Source organism: Acinonyx jubatus, chromosome F2 (assembly GCF_027475565.1).
Source record: "Acinonyx jubatus isolate Ajub_Pintada_27869175 chromosome F2, VMU_Ajub_asm_v1.0, whole genome shotgun sequence".
Classification (NCBI taxonomy): domain Eukaryota; kingdom Metazoa; phylum Chordata; class Mammalia; order Carnivora; family Felidae; genus Acinonyx; species Acinonyx jubatus.
In genome coordinates this window covers 35,417,999-35,437,854 of record NC_069394.1, presented here as the reverse complement: position 1 = coordinate 35,437,854, position 19,856 = coordinate 35,417,999, and the positions used below count along the sequence as shown (strand labels likewise).

Below are 19,856 nucleotides of genomic sequence, written 5' to 3'. Positions count from 1 at the left end.
CACACTTTTGGGTGTTACTTTGGGTAATTTGCCCAAAGTAACACCTGCAAGTGGTGGATGCCAGGATATCCCCCAGATTAGTTTAACTAGATAGGAGAAGTCCGAATTCCTGGATATCTGCATGGAGCAGAACCTTTCTCCTAAATCTGATTTGCAGCTGAGTAAAACATGAACGGTATTATGCCACTGGGAGTTAGGGTTATTTATTACAGCAGTAAGCCTACGTTGACTGGATTAGTACAGGGAAAAGACAGACGTACAGCTGACCCTTGAACGACAGGGGTTTGAATTGTGCATGGGTCCAGTTGTATGTGGATTTTTTTCTGGTAAATACAATACTGTATTATCTCTTGCTTATGATTTTCTTAATAGCATTTTTTCTCCAGGTTTCTTTATTGTAAGAATACAGTATATAATACATATAACACAAAATATGTGTTATTGACTGTTGATGTTATTAGTAAGGCTTCTGGACAATGGGAGCCTATTAGTAGTTAAGTTTTCAGGGAGTCAAAAGTCCTACGTAGATTTTCAACTGCATGGTGGCCCTCCCAACCTCCAAGTTGTTCAAGGGTCTACTATACTTGGGCACCAGTAACTTAAGGATTCCTTAAAATAAAATGGCTCCTTTATTTGCAGAAGACAGCATATTTGCCTAAAAGAAAATCATTCTTTAAGTCACTTCCTACCAGTCTCATTTTGCTTCAGAATTAGAAGACAGACAGCCTTTGGCCCACCAAGAATAGGGCTGGGCGTACTGATCTGGAATCCTTGGCACTGATACGAACAGACTGCTCACAAATTAGGTTGGCTGTTCACCAGCTGAAGAATGCTCCTTCTAAGTTTAACTCAGGTGTAAAATCTTATGGCTCCCAGTTGTTTGCTTGTCTCTTTTGTTTTGATGTTTGCTTGTTTATTTGTTTAAAAAATTTTTAATGTTTATTTTTTTGAGAGAGACAGAGCACCAGCAGGGCAGGGGCAGAGAGAGAGGGAGACACAAAATCTAAACAGGCTCCAGGCTCTGAGCTGTCAGCACAGAGCCCGAGGCAGGGCTCGAACCCAGAAACCACTCCAGATCATGATCTGAGCGAAGTCAGGCACTTAACTGACTGAGTCACCCAGGCGCCCCTGTTTGTTTTTAATGATAATTCTCATTTTGGCTATACTGGCCAGCATTAGGAAGAAACTTGGGTGTTAATATACATAGGTTCCCTGTATAAGTAGACTCTAAGTTCCATGATGGTAGAGACCTTGCTTGTCTTGTTCACCATAGCACCCCTGGTGTCTAGTCTAATGCCTGGCACACAGTAGGTGCTCGAAACTTGTTTGAATGTACAGAAGACTGAATGTTTGAATAAAAGCTCAAACAAAAATCAGAAGTCCATAAAGTAACCTGGGCTCTTTATGCCAGTGGCATATATCATTCAAAGACCGTGTTGGGGAGGAGCCCAATGCTTCCTATAATACTGTGGATGCAGTAGCCAGTTAATAAACATTTGCCTCCTGTAGCACTTGATGCCTGGGAACACGTAGGATGGGCTAACTTTTGTGGGCTGCTATTTTTTTTTTATCTCCAAGGATGTTGTAAATATGGTTGTCACAAAATTGGTTGTGGTTTTAGTTGTATGAATCTGTGGGAGTCAGCTGAGCAGACAACCAAAGAATATAACATTTCTCAACATGTACCTCTAAATGGACAGGGTTTAAATTCATAAAAGTAAAGAAAATCTAGAAGCACACTTTAAAATTCATCCTTGCATAAAAAATGTGCAGCTTTGGGTTTCTGGCAGTCATTGGGACAGAATTCAGAAAATGTGAACAATCCTTGCATTAGGACAAGCAGCAGCTGAATATCGTTCAGATTAGAGATTTCTTTCCTGCAAATCAAATATAGAACTTTAATGTTAGCTGAGTATACTGCTGTACATTGGTGCAAACTAAATTTTAAAGAGATTCTGTGTCTCTTAATTAAAGGCATTTATAGAAATATGTCCAAAAAAACTAAAGTTCACTGCAGAGATAAAAAAGAACAGACTGCCTTTAGTTTGGAGAACACGGCTCCAGTGAATTTAAATATTTATCATATAATTTTTATATCAAAGTCTTAATGAGCACTAACTTTTATGGTATCACTTCTGGAGACAATAAAAAATACTATATTTTGGACTGCTATTTCTAGTTGGATTCCCACCATGGGGCACCATTTAAATAATAGATGATTTCATGAAAAGTAAAGGCACATTCCTTCCTGAACTTAAAATTTCAAACACCTGCCATCAAAGAAGCAAACAGTACATCCGGGAGTCAGAGATTTTAGACCTTTTCCAAGTTTCTCTATCAAAGTTGCCTCAGAGATTCAAAGTCCCCAAAGCAGGTGTTCTTTTCTTGTCCAATGAATTAAAAACATTTGAGAAAAAATCCTCTTTCATAATTCCCCCGAGAACACACGAAGAAAAATTGCTAAGCTTCCATTTCAAATGTTAGGGATTTGGATTGAGTTTAGACAACAGCTTGCACAAAATGTCATAGCTCCAACTCTCTTACGCTGACGTGGGGGGTGCTGATGTAATAGAAAGAGTGGCTTTGGACAATTGAAAGGCAGACTTGGAAAGGTAATGATACCTGACATCAGCCAACCTACTGCAAAGCTATCTAGAAACTTGGGCAATATCTTCCACAAATTCAGAGTGACATGAGAATGAGACAGTTGTCCAAATAGTCTCACGAAACAATAACATTAACACCTTCTGGATTGTTCTTAAATATCCAATAAGTCAAATAAGATTCTGAGTTTAAATTACTTGGGAAGTGCCTTTACTCCACATTTCATTTTGAATATGGTCCATCCTGGGGACCTCTGGTAGATAAGCCAGCAGGCTCTACCCTGTGTAACGAACTAACGTTGCAATTTACAATTCACACAATTATGTGCTTTCCATTAAACTAAAAAGTTACATAAGTTCTTTTTTTTTAATGTCTATTTATTTTTGAGAGAGAGAGAGAGACAGAGCGTGAGTGGGGGAGGGGCAGAGAGAGACGGAAACACAGAATCTGAAGCAGGCTCCAGGCTCTGAGCTGTCAGAACAGATCCCGAAGCGGGGCTCAAACCTGTGAACCGCGAGATCATGACCTGAGTCGAAGTCGGACACTTAACTGATGGAGCCACCCAGGCGCCCCAAAAGTTACATAAATTCCTTAATGATCTCATATAATATCCCACATTGTTCATCTAAGTACAGCTTATTTTCTTTGAGTGGATAAAGGTTGCTTTGTAAATAGCTAAGGTCTTACTTCCATGGTCCTTGGTTTTAACTTGCATAACTTGCATTAATACTGAGTGAGTCCTTCCCCTTAACCCCTATCTGATGAGGTAAGAGTTCCTCAGTCCGTGTAACCTAAGAATGTTTACAGATTTCACGGAGGAAAAACAAAAGAAAGTTATAGCTTGGTAGCTGTCTGGATAGATCATCCCTTTTCACACGGAAATTAGAGAACACTGTGAAATTCACACATTCAGAGAATAAAATCAGCTGTGGAACTGAATGTGGAAATGGTGGTGTGGGTTTTGTCCGATGCAGTTCTGTGACATTTTGGCATCACTAGCTTACACGCCATTTAACTCTGGGGTGAATAGAATTCAAAGGGATCCAGGAACTTGGATGGGAAAAATATTCCACTTTTAGTTTTACCAGTCTCAAGCTGAAATTTAGTATTTCTTTTCATTGAAATGTAGGCTACAAACCACACTACCTGTGATTTTGTTGCCAAGAGAAATCACGGATATTCTCACATCACGTTACAGTCGGTATGGATTTTTCTGAAATACCTTTTACACTCATCACAACTTCAAAATTATGGTATTTATACCTGCTGCTAGTTTGTATTATTTAATAATAGATTATTAATAAGGCACATATCACAATTTAAAAAAATCTGGTTAATGTATTTCAATAAGAGTGGTTTCCTTTGTGGTACTGCATACTTTATCTTACGCATTTAAAAGCATCGTTCTGAGAAGTCTAGAGGCTCTACTAGGTTGCCAAAGAAGCCTATGACACCAAACAGGTTTGAAAAACCCCGAAACTATACCAAGTATCTAATAATTCAACAGCGGGCTTCAGAGTAAATCATTCCTTGCTGCTATCTTGTGAAGCTGAAACAAAGTTGACCTTGAAATCAGCACAGTCTCATTGCTGTAAATAGGCAATTGTGAGGAAAGTCATTTTTTAAAAATTTTGCCATAAGAACAAAAAACCTGTAGATTTTAGAACATCTCTGCAATCGTGGCACATAGGATGCTCTCTTCTGGTGATAAATGTGATCACTGACATATTGCCATCGACACGGACTTGTTCTCATATATTTCACACTGCTGAAATGCAGGGCATTTTATAAGGGCATTGAACACAATCATTTTATAACTTTAACTTAAAGCATCACAGAGGGAGCGCTAGGAAAATCTTTGCTATATCTTTGCTATCTAAACTGTAATGATAATTCCTTATTTTTCATAAAAGAAGGAACCATCAAAGTACTCCATCAAAGAGAGTGCTATTAAGTCACAGTGCTACCGGTCCTATTCATGCTCATTTGAAATGTTGCAAATCAATTAACATATTTCTAGGGGTGTTAAGAATGTGGCCTCTGAGTTATTATAATCATGAGATAAATCATATGGTGACATGATGCCTCAATAGATGTGTCTTGATTTAAGCATATTGGACTTTTTGGAAAATCCTCCATGGGGACTCTGGCCAAAGAGAAACTTATCAACTGCCAGTCAGTTAAATGAATTTTCAGTCATTGAAAGCTATTGAAAAATTATTGATGCACACACAATTATTCACTTATCACTGACTGAAGCGAAATACGGTTCAAAATCCTCATCTCCATCTCCAAGAGTAAAATAAATGCAAACAGAATTCTGAAACTAATTAAGAACAATATATTCTTGCATTGCATTGAGATATAATTCACGTAAGATATATATTATTCATGTACATAGTTAAACCATTATTATCTATCCATCAAAATAGTAGGTATATTACATGTGCTGCTCTAAAATCTGCCTATTTCTCCTGTTGAATTTGTAAGATTTAGAAACCTGATCATAAATGCAGACTTCGATTAAATCGATGTCAGAGGTTTTTTTTTTTTTTTTTTGAATTATCAGCTGCAAAACCATCCAACCTGTGCGCAATGATAGAAAACCCAAAATTACTAAACTTGGGAAGAAAATGAACTACAACAATGTACATAAAACAATTTGCATTGTATACTGTGACAGGAATAAGGAGATAAGAGGCCTTATTAATCACAGTTATCAAATTATTCATTCAAGACCTGGAGCAAAATTTTAGTGACTGTTTATATCTGTATTTGCATTAAAGTGACCCCTACCAATGATAATTTAGTTTTAGGGCTATTCTTTTCTTCTATGGGTAATATTTCATTTCTTAAATATAAGAACAGCTTACATGACTCCTTCCTTAGTGAAGAGCATCCAATGCCACTCTCCACACAGCTGAATTTTCAGAGGAAGATACTGAAAATGTACACTTTGCTCTAACAACCAAGAAGCAACTGCATGCACACAGGCGTAAGAGGTTCCACCCCAACTTCCTTGGCATAGTCCAGATTATTTTTCTCTAAACAGGAAGCTGTTGACAGTTTCTCTGGTATTTTCAGAATACCCTATTTACAAGAAAAGTCCCAACTTTTGTTTCAAAGTATAATGTTCTTTCCCCGCTGTGCCTATTGTTGCTAATTATGCATGCTGCAAACAAGATAGAAACCAAATTCCAAACTATTCCAGGCTGATTTAGAATGAGGAACAATTGTTTAAAAAAAAAAAAAAAAGCAGCCAGCAACATATTGCAAAGCTATGCTGGAGTCTTTAAACCCAAAACAATGCTGAAGGGAGGATTCCTGGAATTCAACGGGAATATTTGGCTCAGCTGCAAAATCCGTATCTCTGAATAATGTCATGCTAGCAAGTGTTGAGCAAGAAAGGCTATTATATTTTAACTCACTTCGGAGAACGTTAATCCAAATTTAACCAAATTCCGGAGACTCCACACAAAATTAGCAACTAGAAGCCGCTTCACATTTTTTTCCCCCCTGGTACAACAATAATTGCTCATGAAGACAAACTTGTAGGAGGTAAAAGAGACGGGAAAACCACAATAAGCTATAAACCATCCAAGTACTGTATATAAAGCAGACGAATTACCTCACACAAAAGAAGTGCAAGATTTAACAGTCCATGCTCTGCAGCCCCTGGAAAGCAGCGGTGCGGCGTGGAGAGCAGCAGCGGTGGCGGCAGCAGCCAGCATCCACCAGATTCTCACAGGCCTTTGACTGTGTGGACTCAGCCACAGACTCTGCCTCCAGCTGACGTCAAAGTCCCTGTCACATGGCCAGATGAAAGCCAAGAGAGCATTGGTTGCCGTAGCAACCACAGAACAGCTCTGAAATTATTTCAATAGGTCATCTGTCACTGTGGGGTGCATGTGTGTGTGTACAACGTGTGTACACACACACACACACACGCACACTACAGTCATCACGGACAGCTCCCGGACAACCTCCGCCCCTGAAGTTGTGACTCAAGCTTGCCTATAACTTTCCTCTTTAAGACTTTTATGTCTGTTTTCTGACACTTCCTCGCAGGAAAATGCATGCCACTCCGAAGTTCCCACTGGTCTCGTTATCACCAGCACAAAGCGTGCATTTCTCTTTATAGAACAGAAGGAAAGAAAATGAAAAATTCTGGAGGGGGGGGGTTAGTTTTCTGAGCTAATTAAATCTATTTGCGAGCAAACGGATACAAACAGAAACTCAAGGGGAATTGGAAGAAAACAGATCTTAAAAACTCCCTAAGAATCCACGTCGATGTACTGAGACCATGTTAGTGATGGAAAGAAGAACAAGAAACATGGGGTAGCGGCCCAGAGTCAGATGAGAGAATCCAAGGACCCCGACAGCAAGTGGGATGGGGGAAAACGGCTGATGAATTCCAAAGTCCGGCAATGTAAAATGTCTATGCAACAATGATGACCAAAGTTTCAAAACACCACTTTAAAACGGCCTTGTGAGTACATCGAAAATACTTTTAGACATTTGCTTTGAGGCCGCCATACAGGTGCCAGATCCTCTCCTCCTAAATGCTCTCCTCCTAAAGGCTATCATCTGAGCCCCTCTGGGGCTCAGTGTGGAGTAAGTGGGTGAATGCCTCATGAATGCCAAGTGCAGTGAAAGCCTACAGTCGCAGAATAAAGAACAGTCCTGCACGTTTTCTAACTTCAGCTTTATTTCCTTTAGGACAACCCCACGTACTTCTAATTCAGCACACGTGCTTATTTCCTAGTTCATTCTCCTTCTCAATTAACAGGAAACCAATTAAACAAAATGGAATGAGGCCCACAGGAAGGACCCTGAAAAATACACGCAGAAAATGTATACTCATTCAAAGGGAAAAGAGTTAAAAGGTAGGGGAAAAGAGATTGCTCGCAAAACCCGAAGGACCTTTTCCATGCTAGTGTTATCAGGATTTCTACTCTGGTTCTTAAAAAAAAAAAAAAAAGGCCAGGGCAGGGGGCGGGTAGCTCTGAGGTGCTACAAAATATAAACGGAAGCTAAACCAGCTGAGCAGATTACATTTGTGTCACTCTAAAAGAATGAAATTTCTTCAGAGTCAGAAATTGCTTCTTGTTGAACAATAAGACTAATGTCCAAACTGTGGCTGTAAAATCCTTCTATTCCTTCTTCTTCTTCTTTTACTTCTGTCCCAGCCCCAGCTGGGAGAAAAGACATATTTGTATTTGAAAAGTTATTTTCCTGATGCTATTAGCTATAGCAATGCAAAAGTAAAATCAAGCTGCAGTGCTACAACGATTTCAGAGTTATGACAGATGAGAATTTACCTGTTCGCACAAGAACAATGAGATTTTGAGCCCAATGTCCATCTGAAATAGGTCGAGATGTCTCAGCAGGGGCAGGTTTCAGCCACAATTCACAATTTTGCAGTTTGTTACAGTTATGGTTCTGGGTTTCTGTTCAGAAATGCACATCCTAGTAATGAGCAGAATGGGAAGAGAGGAGAGAAAGTATGTCTTTGTAGACTTCACATGTCCTCTGAGCTGCCTGCTGTAACATCTCCCTGACTCTGGGTCCATGGCTGACTTATCGATCAGCTCTTTCTGTAGCTTCAGCATCTGAGTAAAACTGCAGTACCAAGCTCTGCCAATAGGTGATGTCCTCTGAAACAAGAAGTTCTTGGTAATGAAAATTCCTAAAACCCAGGGCTTTAACCTGAAATTCAGCAAACACTGACATCTTTTCCTTTTGAATTTTCCATCACTTTTTAGAGTAAGGACACTTTATACTGACTTGGGCTTAAACTCATTATAAGTCAAAATAATCAGTGGACGGACCTTCAAAAAGAAAAGTGGATGCATGCTTTCTCTTGCATACTTCCAAAATGCTATCACTCATTTTCCCTTCGCAAACTACCTAGGATTAAGAGCTTCTTCTTACAGCTGAAGAAGCTTCCAGTCACCTGCAGGGTTGAAATCATGATGACTGATCTCACTGGTGCTCAGGTTTCTACCAGTTTGGCTAATTAATCCAAATGTAGTTGAAAATATCATGGGACATACAGATGTGGGTTTTTCCAATCACAGCCCATCACACTGAGAGAGTATGTCGTTTAGGTTTTAAATGACAACACATTTTTTTAAGGTGAACATGATTCACTGAATTTAAAAATATCCACTCAAAAACAGTTCTGCACCACAGTTTTCATTTGCTGTATGAATGCCAAGGCTGCCTATTATTAGTCTGACCACTTTGCCAGAAATAACTGATAAATACCCAACAGGGAGTCTGACTTGGGTTCACACACCTGAACTAACAGGTCCTTTGGGTCATGAACAGACAACTAGCATCAGCCTTTCTAGGTAAAAATGTTCCTATCTCCCCATCTTAACATTAGTGGGAAGGCCATGGACGCATTTTTGGAGACACTGGGTTCAAATCTCATCTGGGCAAGTTATTTAAGTCCTCCGATCCTTAGTGCCTACATCCTAAGGTTGTTGTGAAGGTTATAAAGTTAATGTTTTCTAAAAGTCTGACTCCCAGCCATAGGGTAGATGGCTTAATGTGTATGACACTTCTGACTCTAGTAAGTTTATCTTTCTGACTCTAGTAAGTCTACAAAGACTTCTGGGGAAAGGAGACTCTTATTCATCTCTACAACTCCGTGTTGAGCACAGGGCACAGAACATGATGAGAGCTCAAAACATGTTGAGTGACTCTCCTATTGGGAAATCACTGCTGAGCAACAGAAAAAAAAAATGGCTCCTTTTTATTCTAAAAGAGAAGAGAATAACCCCTCAACCCCAAAAAAGGCAACGGAAGGAAAAATAAATATTAAAATGTAGACTTATCACAAAATTTTCTAACAAAGAAAGGGTTCAAATAAATTTACCAAGTAAATCAAACTTATCTCTACTAAATCATGAGATAAGTTACATGCCGATGTACTTTATGGCTATTGCTGTTGATGTTGGATAATCTTTTTTTATTTTTAAAAAAATTTTTTTAATGTTTTAATTTATTTTTTGAGAGCGAGAGACAGAGTGTGAGTGGGGGAGGAGCAGAGAGAGAGGGAGACACAGAATCCGAAGCAGGCTCCAGGCTCCGAACTGTCAGCACAGAGCCCGATGCAGCTCTCAAACCCACGAACTGTGAGATCATGACCTGAGCCGAAGTCTGACGCTTAACTGACGAGCCACCCAGGCGCCCCTGGATAATCTTTTATATTAACTTACATTAATTGAGCACTGAATACATGTCAAGCATTGTTCTAAGTGCTGTCAAGATATTAAATTATTTACTATAATAATCCTATAAGGCAGGTACGATTCTTTTCCAGATTTCACAGCTGGTGAAACTTAAGCATAGAGATGTCAAGTAATTGGCCTACCTAATGCATGGCAGAGCCAGAATCTACACTCAGGAAGCCTGGCTTCATCAATTCTGGGAAATAATTTACATGTGATGCATTCTTAGAAAGAATTGAATTATTTCTTATGTTCATTTTATACTTGAGGATTGTTCTCTATTTTTAATTTCTTACGAGGGAGAAAAGGCCAACTTATTTTCTTCTGCATCTGGGAAGTCTAGTTATCTAATCTAGCTTTGGCCTAAGGAGTGATATGGCAAGAAAAATCGAATCACGAAGATTTGAATCAAAGAGAACAGGCAAAGTAGTGAAAATATCCTGAATAAAACGGTGCCCAGGTTATTACAGTTTTCACTGAAGCAACTATTTGGATTGCACGGGCTTGGGCAACTTCTGTTGCCCACCATGGTGGAGTTTCGTGTGTTCAAACCAATACTCTCACTGAGATAATAGTAAGAGCTGGATTTTTTAAAAAGTGGTTGGAAGACATCAATGAGTAGTAAAGGCAGACAAATCTGTAAGTTCCAAGATCTCAGATAAAAGGAAAATACATTGATATAAGCCCAACATTCTCTACCTGCTGCTTTTCTCCTCAAGTTATTTTGATATGTGGTGTGGGGCTTCTGGCATTCTCAGAGACTAGAGAGATAAAAATTAGAGTACAAATGTTCAAAAGCACCCAGGAATTGGGGGATTGAGTCCTGGCTTAAAAAGAAAAAGGTACCATAAAGAAATGATACTAAGTTTCTGAACTGTTTTCCTCTTGAAGTGTTTGCCAATTCCTAAATGATGTCAGGCACTAGAACAAGAAGTAAAGCAAAAAATGCAGCAAAGAGCGTGAGAACGTGAAGGGAGAGGTTAGCAGTCTTGTAGTCCTAGGGAAACAAAAATTGGAGTTCAGGATCCTCCGAGGAGTTGGAGCTGGTAAACACCCTAAGTTTTCAGGTCTCATAACTCAAAGGCAATGCCGCAGAAATCATGGAAAGCAGGGAATAGATGCATCTTCAGAAAACCCAGGATCCATTCTAGATTTATTACAGTGCCTAGTTGGATCAAGGTAATTTGTCTATATTCTAACTATCTTCTAGAAAAAATTAACCCTCTCTAAAGAAAAATGACATCATACAAAACCTCTATCATTTTTCATACACCAATTCCAATTTGATGCAAAACTATTAATCATGCCAAGAGATTGGTCTAAATCCAAGAGGACAAAATAGAGAGAGATCCACTGGTGAGTCACCTTTTGTAGTTATCAGACAGGGACTTAAAATTAACTGTAAGTAGGGGTGCCTGGGTGGCTCAGTTGGTTAAGCATCTGATTCTTGATTTGGGCTCAGGTCATGATCTCACAGTCATGGGATCAAGCCCTACATCAGGCTCCATGCCCAATGTGGAGCCTGCTTCGGGTTCTCTCTCTCTCTTCCTCTGCCCCTTCCCCCTGCTCTCTATCTCTTAAAAAAATAAAAAATAAGATAAAAATAACTGTAAGTAATATTTTCAAGAAAATAAATGGCAAGACGGATCATTCCACCTGTAAAAAATTAAATCTATGAAAAAAGAACTATTGAAATTTAAGAACTAAAAAATCCAATAACTGAAATTAAGAACACAACAGATTAGTTCAAGAGTACAGAAGATATGGGAGCCTAGGTGGCTCAGTTGGTTAAGAGTCCGACTCTTGATTTTGGTTCAGGTCATGATGCCGAGGTCAAGTGGGATTGAGCCCTGACCCTGGCTCTGCACTGAGCACGGAGGCTGCTTGGGATTCTCTCTCTCCTTCTCTCTCTGCCCCTCTCCCACTTGTGCATGCTCTCTCTCTCTCTCTCTCTTCTTCAAAATAAATAAAACTTTAAAAACAAAAAAGAATAGAGAAGATATACCAAAGAGAAAAATAGTGAAATGAAAGGTAGATTAGCAGACAATATCTAGAGTGAAGTATAAGAAGAAAAGAAGAATGGAAAATACAGAATCAATGTTTAAGAGACATTCAGGACATGATGAAAGGCTAATGTGTGTATTTGGGAGAGGAAAGAGAGACAGGACAAAAGCAATATTTGAAGAGAAGGGGCTGAGAAATTTATAAAATTTATAAAACAACAGATTTAAGAAGCCCTTTATATCCCAAACAGGATAACTACAAAGAAAATCACACATAGACACATCATGACCAACCTGCTGAACACTAAAGACAAAGACAAAATCTTAAAAGCAGTAAGACTATAAAGTCATATTAAGTCTAAATTTTTTCATGTTTTTATTTATTTTTCAGAGAGAAAGAGAGAGAGAGACAGAGTGTGGACAGGGGAGGGGCAGAGAGAGAGACACACACACAGAATTTGAAGCAGGCTCTAGGCTCTGAGCTGTCAGCACAGAGTCCAATGCAGGGCTCAAACCTGTGAACCGCGAGATCATGACCTGAGCCAAAGTTGGACACTCAACTGACGGAACCACCCAGGCACCCCATAAAGTCATATTAACTCTAAATGCACAACAGAAGATTTTTAACAGTAAAATTCAACAGTAAGACAAACAATCCAAGTAGGAAATCAGCAAAAGACAGAGATATTTCCCCAAAGAATATATACAGATGACAAACAAACACATGAAAAGATTTTCTAACATTATTAACCATCAGGGAAATGCAAGTTAAAAAAAACCATAATGAGATATCACTAGACATCTATCAAAATGACAAAAATAAAAAATTGCGACCATATTGAATGTTGGCAAGGATACAGAGAAACTGAATCACGTATACATTGCTGGTGGGATTGTAAAATGATACAGCCACTACGGTGAATAGTTTGGCAGTTTTTCAAAAGTATTACACATGCAACCACCATATGACTCAGCAATTGTGCTCCTGTTATTTCAGAGAAATGAAGACTTATGTTAACACAACAGCTTGTACGTGAAAGCTTCTAGCTTTGTGATGACCACTAATTTGATGCTTTCAATGGGCGAGTGGTAAATTTTAGCGTATCCACACCTGGGAATACTATTCCGTACTAAAATGGAACAAAGTACTGATACACAAGAAAACCTGCATGAACGTCCAGAGAATTAATTCCCGAGTGAAAAAGCTACTCTCAAAAAGTCACAAACTATACGATCCATTTACATACCATTATTGATATGGCAAAATTATAGAAGCAGATTAGTGGTTTCCAGAGAGTAATGTGGCGGTGGGTGGGAGAGAAGTACTTATGTTGTTAAAGAACAACTGAGGGATCCTTGTGGTGATGAAAACTTCTGTGTCTTGACAGCTTCTGTATCAATGTCAGCATCCTGGTTGTAATATTGGATCACAGTTTCACTACCTTTAAGGGAAAGTGGGTAAAAGATATTTGGATTCTCTCCGTGTTGTTTCTTACAAGTGCATGTGAATCCACACTCATCTCAAAATATAAGTTTGATTAAAAACATTTTAAATGGAGATAACATAAAACATTTTCAGTCAAAACCTGAGGGAATTTTTGCTTCAAAAGAATTACACTAAGTTTCTAAAGAGTTATTTAGGCAGAAGAAAACAACGCGAGATGGAAACAGATACAGAAAGGGCAAATATATACATAAGTCTAAATGAATACTGATCTTATAAAATTATGACTTGTGGGGCTTAAAATATATATAGATTCAAAACATAGGGCAATATTAGCAGAAAAGGGAAGAAAGGATGGATAGAATTGAGACGTTCTAAGATTCTTATATTCTGGTAAAAGTACTAATTAATAAGTCTCTCATAAGGTAAGGGTACACAGTGTAATCCTTGTATCCACTAAAAGACTAACAAAAGAACGAATAGCTAATAAATTAATACATCAGAAAACTCATTTTTAAAATTTCTTGATTCCCCAAAGAAGCAAGAAAGGAGGGGAAAAAAGGAAGAAAATGATAGGAGAAATAGTAACATCAAAGACTTAATCTCAAACAAGTCAGTATTTACCAAAATACGTAAACTGATTAAATATTCCAGTTAAAAGACAACAAACATCAGATTATATTAATGAGCAAATTCTAACTGTACTAGACACAAGAAATGGAAAGTGATATATAAACTACCTAGCAAAAGCTGGTGTAGCAACATTACTATCAAGAAATAGTAGTCAGTAGTATTATAAGCAAGAAATACTGCTAGAGGGGCACCTGGGGGGGGGGGGCGGGCAGGGCTCAGTTGGTTAAGTGTCCAACTCTTGATTTCTGCTCAGGTCATGATCTCACGGTTTGTGAGTTCAAGCCCTGTGTCAACTCCATGCTAGCAGTGCAGTACCTGCTTGGTATTCTGTCTCTCTCCTTCTTTCCCTTCACCTCCTTCACTCTCTCTCAAAATAAAAAACTTTAAAAAAAAAAAAAGAAAGAAAGACTACTAGAGATATAAAGGAACACTTCATGATTTGCCTTTCTAAACATGCATATGCACCTAATAAAATAGCACCAAGATAAATAGAAAAAAAATCATGGTCATAGTATTGATTTAACATATCTTCCCCAATAACTCATAGAACAAACAGAAAACAACAAGTTAGAGATACAGAATATCTCAGTGACAAAATTAACCTACTTGGCTTAATTAGCATATGAAGAATAATCTAAATTACAGAATACATATTTTTTTCTAGAATGTTTTTAACAATATTGACTACATGCTGGACCATAGGAATGTCTCCAACACATTATAAATGACCAAAATCACAGAGTATACTCTTTGTACACAATGGAGCACAGCTAATAATCAGTATTAAAAAGACAAATAGAAAACCTCTTAAATCGTTTTTAGGTGATACATTTCTAAGTGACCCATGGATTAAAAAAATTACATTGCAATTTAGAAACATTTTGAACTGAATAAGATACAATGCATCAAAACTTGCATGCGCCTAAAGCACTATTTAATGAAAATGTGTATATATGTTAATTAACACACACACACACACACACACACACACACGTTCTCTTTTAGAACGGCACTTTGAGGAGCTCCATGGACATGTTCCCCCATACAACAAAAATAACCAGTGAAGAATACTTTAAAATATCATAAAGTCTCTGAAAATCTTACTTAGGGTATATAGCCAGTGAAGAAACCCTTATTCAAGAAAAAAATACTAAAACTTGATAAGAATATTCAGAGTCTGTGGCACTTGAGTCATGATCCTCCCTAACCCCTTAGCTCAGTTTGATGGACGCTAAATGCTAGAAAGGTGTGAACAACAAGACTGGGTTCCTTCTTCCCTCAGCTCAAAGGATACACTGCCTCCCTGGAAAAGGCAGACCATCAGCATTTCTCCTGTTTTGGTGTCAAATGCCGGGTGAATACAGCCAAGATGGTGGGGGCACCGTTCGTCCACCTAGCCCCCACTCACAGAGCAAACAGGTTCTACTCCAGGTACAATAGGTAGAGAATGCTGGGGCCTTACTGCTCGCAACAAGTTCACTTGTAGGACAGAGATTCTATATCAGAGACAGTCTCAGAAGACTGGAGGCTACCACCATAGTCCAGTGCCCAGAGTAGTTACTCAGAGCTTTTTTTCAGAGAGGCAGTCCATAAGAACAGAGAGCTCTGAAGATCTTCCCAAAGGAAATGACTATTTGAAATCGAGTGTGGAGAAGTTCAAGTTTAAGGGTGCTCTGGAAAACGATGGAGATTTGCGTGGTAAAAATTCAGAGGAGGCTGACAGAAAGAAGAGCAAAAGCTAACCTGCAGACCAGCCAGTTTACCAGAGAGAACCAGGGAAAGAGCTAAAAAGAGCCCTTCTTTTGGGATCAGAACAAACCTCAAAGACCTTAAAGTGCCTCAAAACCCCTTTGATAAACGTAATTGGATGGCATAGAAGAGATCAGGGATAGAGACAAAAAGAGCCATACTAAAACTAGTCTTCCCAGGGTGACTGGGCAGTTACTGAAAAAGTGATATGAATAGCACCTTTGTATTGTGCTTTATGGTTTACTTTCACGATTCTATTCATTTGACCCTAAATTAATGCAAGCATTTAATTTTTTATAAGGCTGAATATCCACAATCTAAGTCTCCACCTCAAGTAGTGGGGAAAAAGCAAAGTAAAACAATGAAGGTAAAAGGAAGGGAATTATAAAGAGAGCAGAAATTAATTAAATTGAAAACAATGTACAATAAAGAACACAAGAAATCCAGAATTGATTCTTGAGGCAAAATAATAGAATTAATAAACACCTAGAAGAATAAGCAAGAAAAAAAATCACCAATATCTGTAATTAAAAAAAAAAGGGTATCATCGCAGATCCTACAGATGTTAAGATGTACTTGGTTTCACAGGTTCTTGGAATAGAAGATACCTTAGTAGTCCTCCAGTCCTATCTTCCTTCCAGTGGAGAAATCCTCTCTATACTATGTCTGATAGATAGTAAGCACCTGCTGCTTGAATACCTCCCAGATGTAATGAGCTCTCCACTACAAAATGTCAAGACATCCATCGTACAATGTTCCAACTGTTAGAAAGTTCTCTCTTATGATGAACCAAATGTCTCCTTCCCATCACTTTAAAATCAGGCTCATGTTTTGCTCCTTGATGCTACAAAGAGTAAATTGAATGCTTTGGTTCACATGATGGCCCTTTAGAGATCTAAAAGAGCAGCTATTATGTCTATAGCTGCTAGTTGTCCCTCAATACCCATTTTCTCCTCCACAGAAATAGAATCCTTAGGTGGGAAATCGCTGCCCAGAATAAAGACGTTTTTCAGCCTCCCTTGTTGCTCTGTGGCTTTGTGATTAAGGACCAGCCAATTAGATGTGAACAGATGTCATGTGTAGCTTCCAGGACCTTCCTTAAAACCCAATGAGCAAACAAACTTGTCTGAGCCCTTGGACTTTTCTTTTTCACTCCATTTACCATCCTACTGCTTGGGAGCATGGATGTGATGGCCACCACTGTGGACCGTGGGGAAGTGGGCTATTCACCCTAGAGGTGGATGGTGGAGATGTGAGCTGGCAGAAGCCTGGAATCTGAAGCCTTCATGGAGAAAGCTGCCATTCTAGTCCTACTGTACTTCCCTCTGGGTGTGTGTGTGTGTGTGTGTGTGTGTGTGTGTCTGTCTGAGAGAAACAGAGACAGAGATAGAGAAAGAGAGAGAGGAAAGGGAAAGTTCTTATTTAGGGCATACTTTGTGCATATTAAACCTATTCCCAACTGTTAGAGTTTCTACCATCAAAATTTGGGAACTTTATGGGGCACCTGGCCGGTTCAGTCAGTGTAGCATGTGACTCTTGATCTCAGGGTCATGAGTTCAAGCCCCACATTGGGTACAGTGCTTAATTAACCATCTTTTTTAAGTTGGGAACTATGTGCAAGTGAAATGCCACATGTTAAACAAGCTAATGGAATTTCATGAAATTCCCAGAATCCTTAGAGAATAAATTGTAATACATCCAAAAGTATTGCAAAATAAGTGCTATACAACAGCTCTTCATTTATCCAAATAATTAAACTAGTACCCTTTAAGCTATAATATTCACAAAAGACTCCTTAAAGTCTTTCTGGACACTGAGGAGTCATGTGGGTTGAAGATAAAGAAAAAGGAGAAAAGAGACAACAAAATCATTCAATGAATAAAAATGGCCTCGCCTACCATCCTGCCTGCCTTTTCAAAGATTGAACGAGAGAAATAAATTCTTTTCTCAAAGAGAGAGAATTTCTCACAGGAAACTAAGGATTTTGTTTTGGAGAAAAATCTCCCACAAATCATCTCTTTGTATTTAATTTCCCATACAAAAGAAAAGCTGCAAAATGCCACTTTCCCATCATCAACATCGAGTACATTTAAAGCAAATATTGTAATAAGATCTTTGGTTTTGCCTTTTTGGAAAGATTGCTTTAGAACCATAACTCTTCCTGTGCTGTCAGACTGACACCATTGCACATTTATAAATCACAGATCATCAAGGATTCTATCACTTCCTACTTCCAAGGGATAAGGCAATAAACCCCAAAAGAGTAAAGAGTCTAGATGTTTCCCTGGTGGTGGCTGTGTTGAAAGTGCAGTTCCTATAAACAGGAAGAGAGAAGCAATCCTGAAATTCATCTTCAGCCCAAAGTCATACATTTTGTTGAGTTTTTGTGCAAAATGTTGGCATTAAGGACTCTTGCTGTGTCAGAATGGAAAGGATATGATCTTTGGGGTTGGGTACACTCAAATCTAAATGTAGGCTTCCCAAACATGGACTTTTTATATCTGTGACTTTGGACAACGTATTTGACCTCTCTGAGCCTTGATTTTATTATCTGTGTAATGGAAATACTAACAACTACCTTGCAAGGTGGTTATAAGAATGATGTTCAAATTAGGAATGCATCTGCTACAGTTAAGGAGACGGAGGAAACATTCATACTTAATTAATAATTAAAAATGTGCTAATTAAGGTCCAGTTTACCCTGTTACTGCTTTCTGAAAAACAAACTTACATAAAATGTGATTTTCTGTTTTCATTGAATTCCTTAGAGAGCAAATTATAACAGTTCTTAATATCAGCAGAACTCTGAATTTATATTTCCATAGCCTATAAGTCCATTTAATAGCATTTATGACAGTTAAAACCACTGCATAGAATCCTATTTAGCCTATTAAATTATTTATTCCTTATAAAAAAGGGAAAGTAGGACATTTAGTTTATTAGGTTGCTGATATTAGCTTCTTTTCTAAAAAAGCCACCCCTAAAAAAGCACACGCCACATACTCCAAGAACTGCAAATCTATAGTTTTAATGCAATTTTTTTTTCCATAATAACCCTTACACAGATTTGTACAAAATGAATGTTCTAACACGGTAAAAGAGGTGAATCTTGCCTTAATAAAATCAAATGTATATAAATCTTAGTGTAGCAAAACAATCAATTAGAAGATTTAAAGCATAAATACTTCCTCTGGTACATATAAAATGCAATTCAATTATAGAAAAAAAATGATTGATTACTTTTCAGAAAAACATTTGACTAAAGGAGGCAGCTGTCTTGACTATTGTCCCAATAATCAGAATACTTATTTCACTCATTGTGTTTGGGCAACATGATAGACAGATTAATGCTCTCCGCTTCCTCCCCCACCCCCTACCCCCAGATGTCCCTCTTCTAATCCCAAGGAGACTATGAATATGTTATCTTACATATTGAAGGTGAATTAAGGTTGCCAATCAGCTGACCTCAAAATAGGAAGATTATTGTGGATTATCTGATGAGCCCAATATAATCACAAGAGTTCTTAAAAATGGAAGAGAGAGACAGAAAGATGGCAGCGTGAAAAGGTGTTGGCCCAATGTTGCTGGCTCTGAAGATGGAGAAAGGGGCCATGAGCCAAATGTGCAGGCAGCCTCTAGAAGCCGGGAAAGGAAAGGAAATTGCTATGATTTGAATGTTTGCGTCCCCTTAAAATCCATTTGTCTAGAATCTAACCCCTAATGCTATGGTATCAGGAGGTGGTGCCTCTGGGAGGTGACTGGGTCATGAGAATGAGGCCCTTACAAAGAGGGTCCGGAGAACCTTGTCACCCCTTCTACCATGTAAAGATACAAGAAGTTAGCAACCTTGGAAAGGGCCCTCACATGACCATTCTGACACCCTGATCTTTGACTTCCAGCATCCAGAACTCTGAGAAATAAGTATCTGTCATTTATAAGCCACCCACCTTATGATTTTTTAAAAATTTGTTTTAGACTGAGAATATGAGCAGGGGAGATGGGTAGAGGGAGAGAGAGAGAATCTTTAGCAGGCTCCACACTCAGCATGGAGTCCAACATGAGGCCCAATCCCATGACTCTGGGATCATGACCTGAGCTGAAATCAAGAGTCAGACGCTCAACTGACTGAGCCCCCCTCCCCGATATGAGTCCCTGATATCTTTGTTATAGCATCCCGAATGA

The 19,856-nt window shown here is 38.6% G+C and overlaps 1 protein-coding gene across 6 annotated transcripts in view; it reads right to left on the bottom strand.

Moving 5' to 3' along the window:
* Nucleotides 1-19,856, bottom strand: part of NCALD (neurocalcin delta) — a 393,861-nt gene that overhangs the window by 71,587 nt on the left and 302,418 nt on the right. Inside the window, exon 1 of one of the 6 annotated variants that reach the window (XM_015078031.3) lies at nucleotides 6,233-6,389. The exons of the other annotated variants lie outside the window; for them this stretch is intronic. The gene's annotated coding sequence lies outside the window, so the exon portion shown is untranslated. Of the gene's footprint in view, nucleotides 1-6,232; nucleotides 6,390-19,856 lie in introns of those variants that run through there. 6 annotated transcript variants of the gene reach the window in all.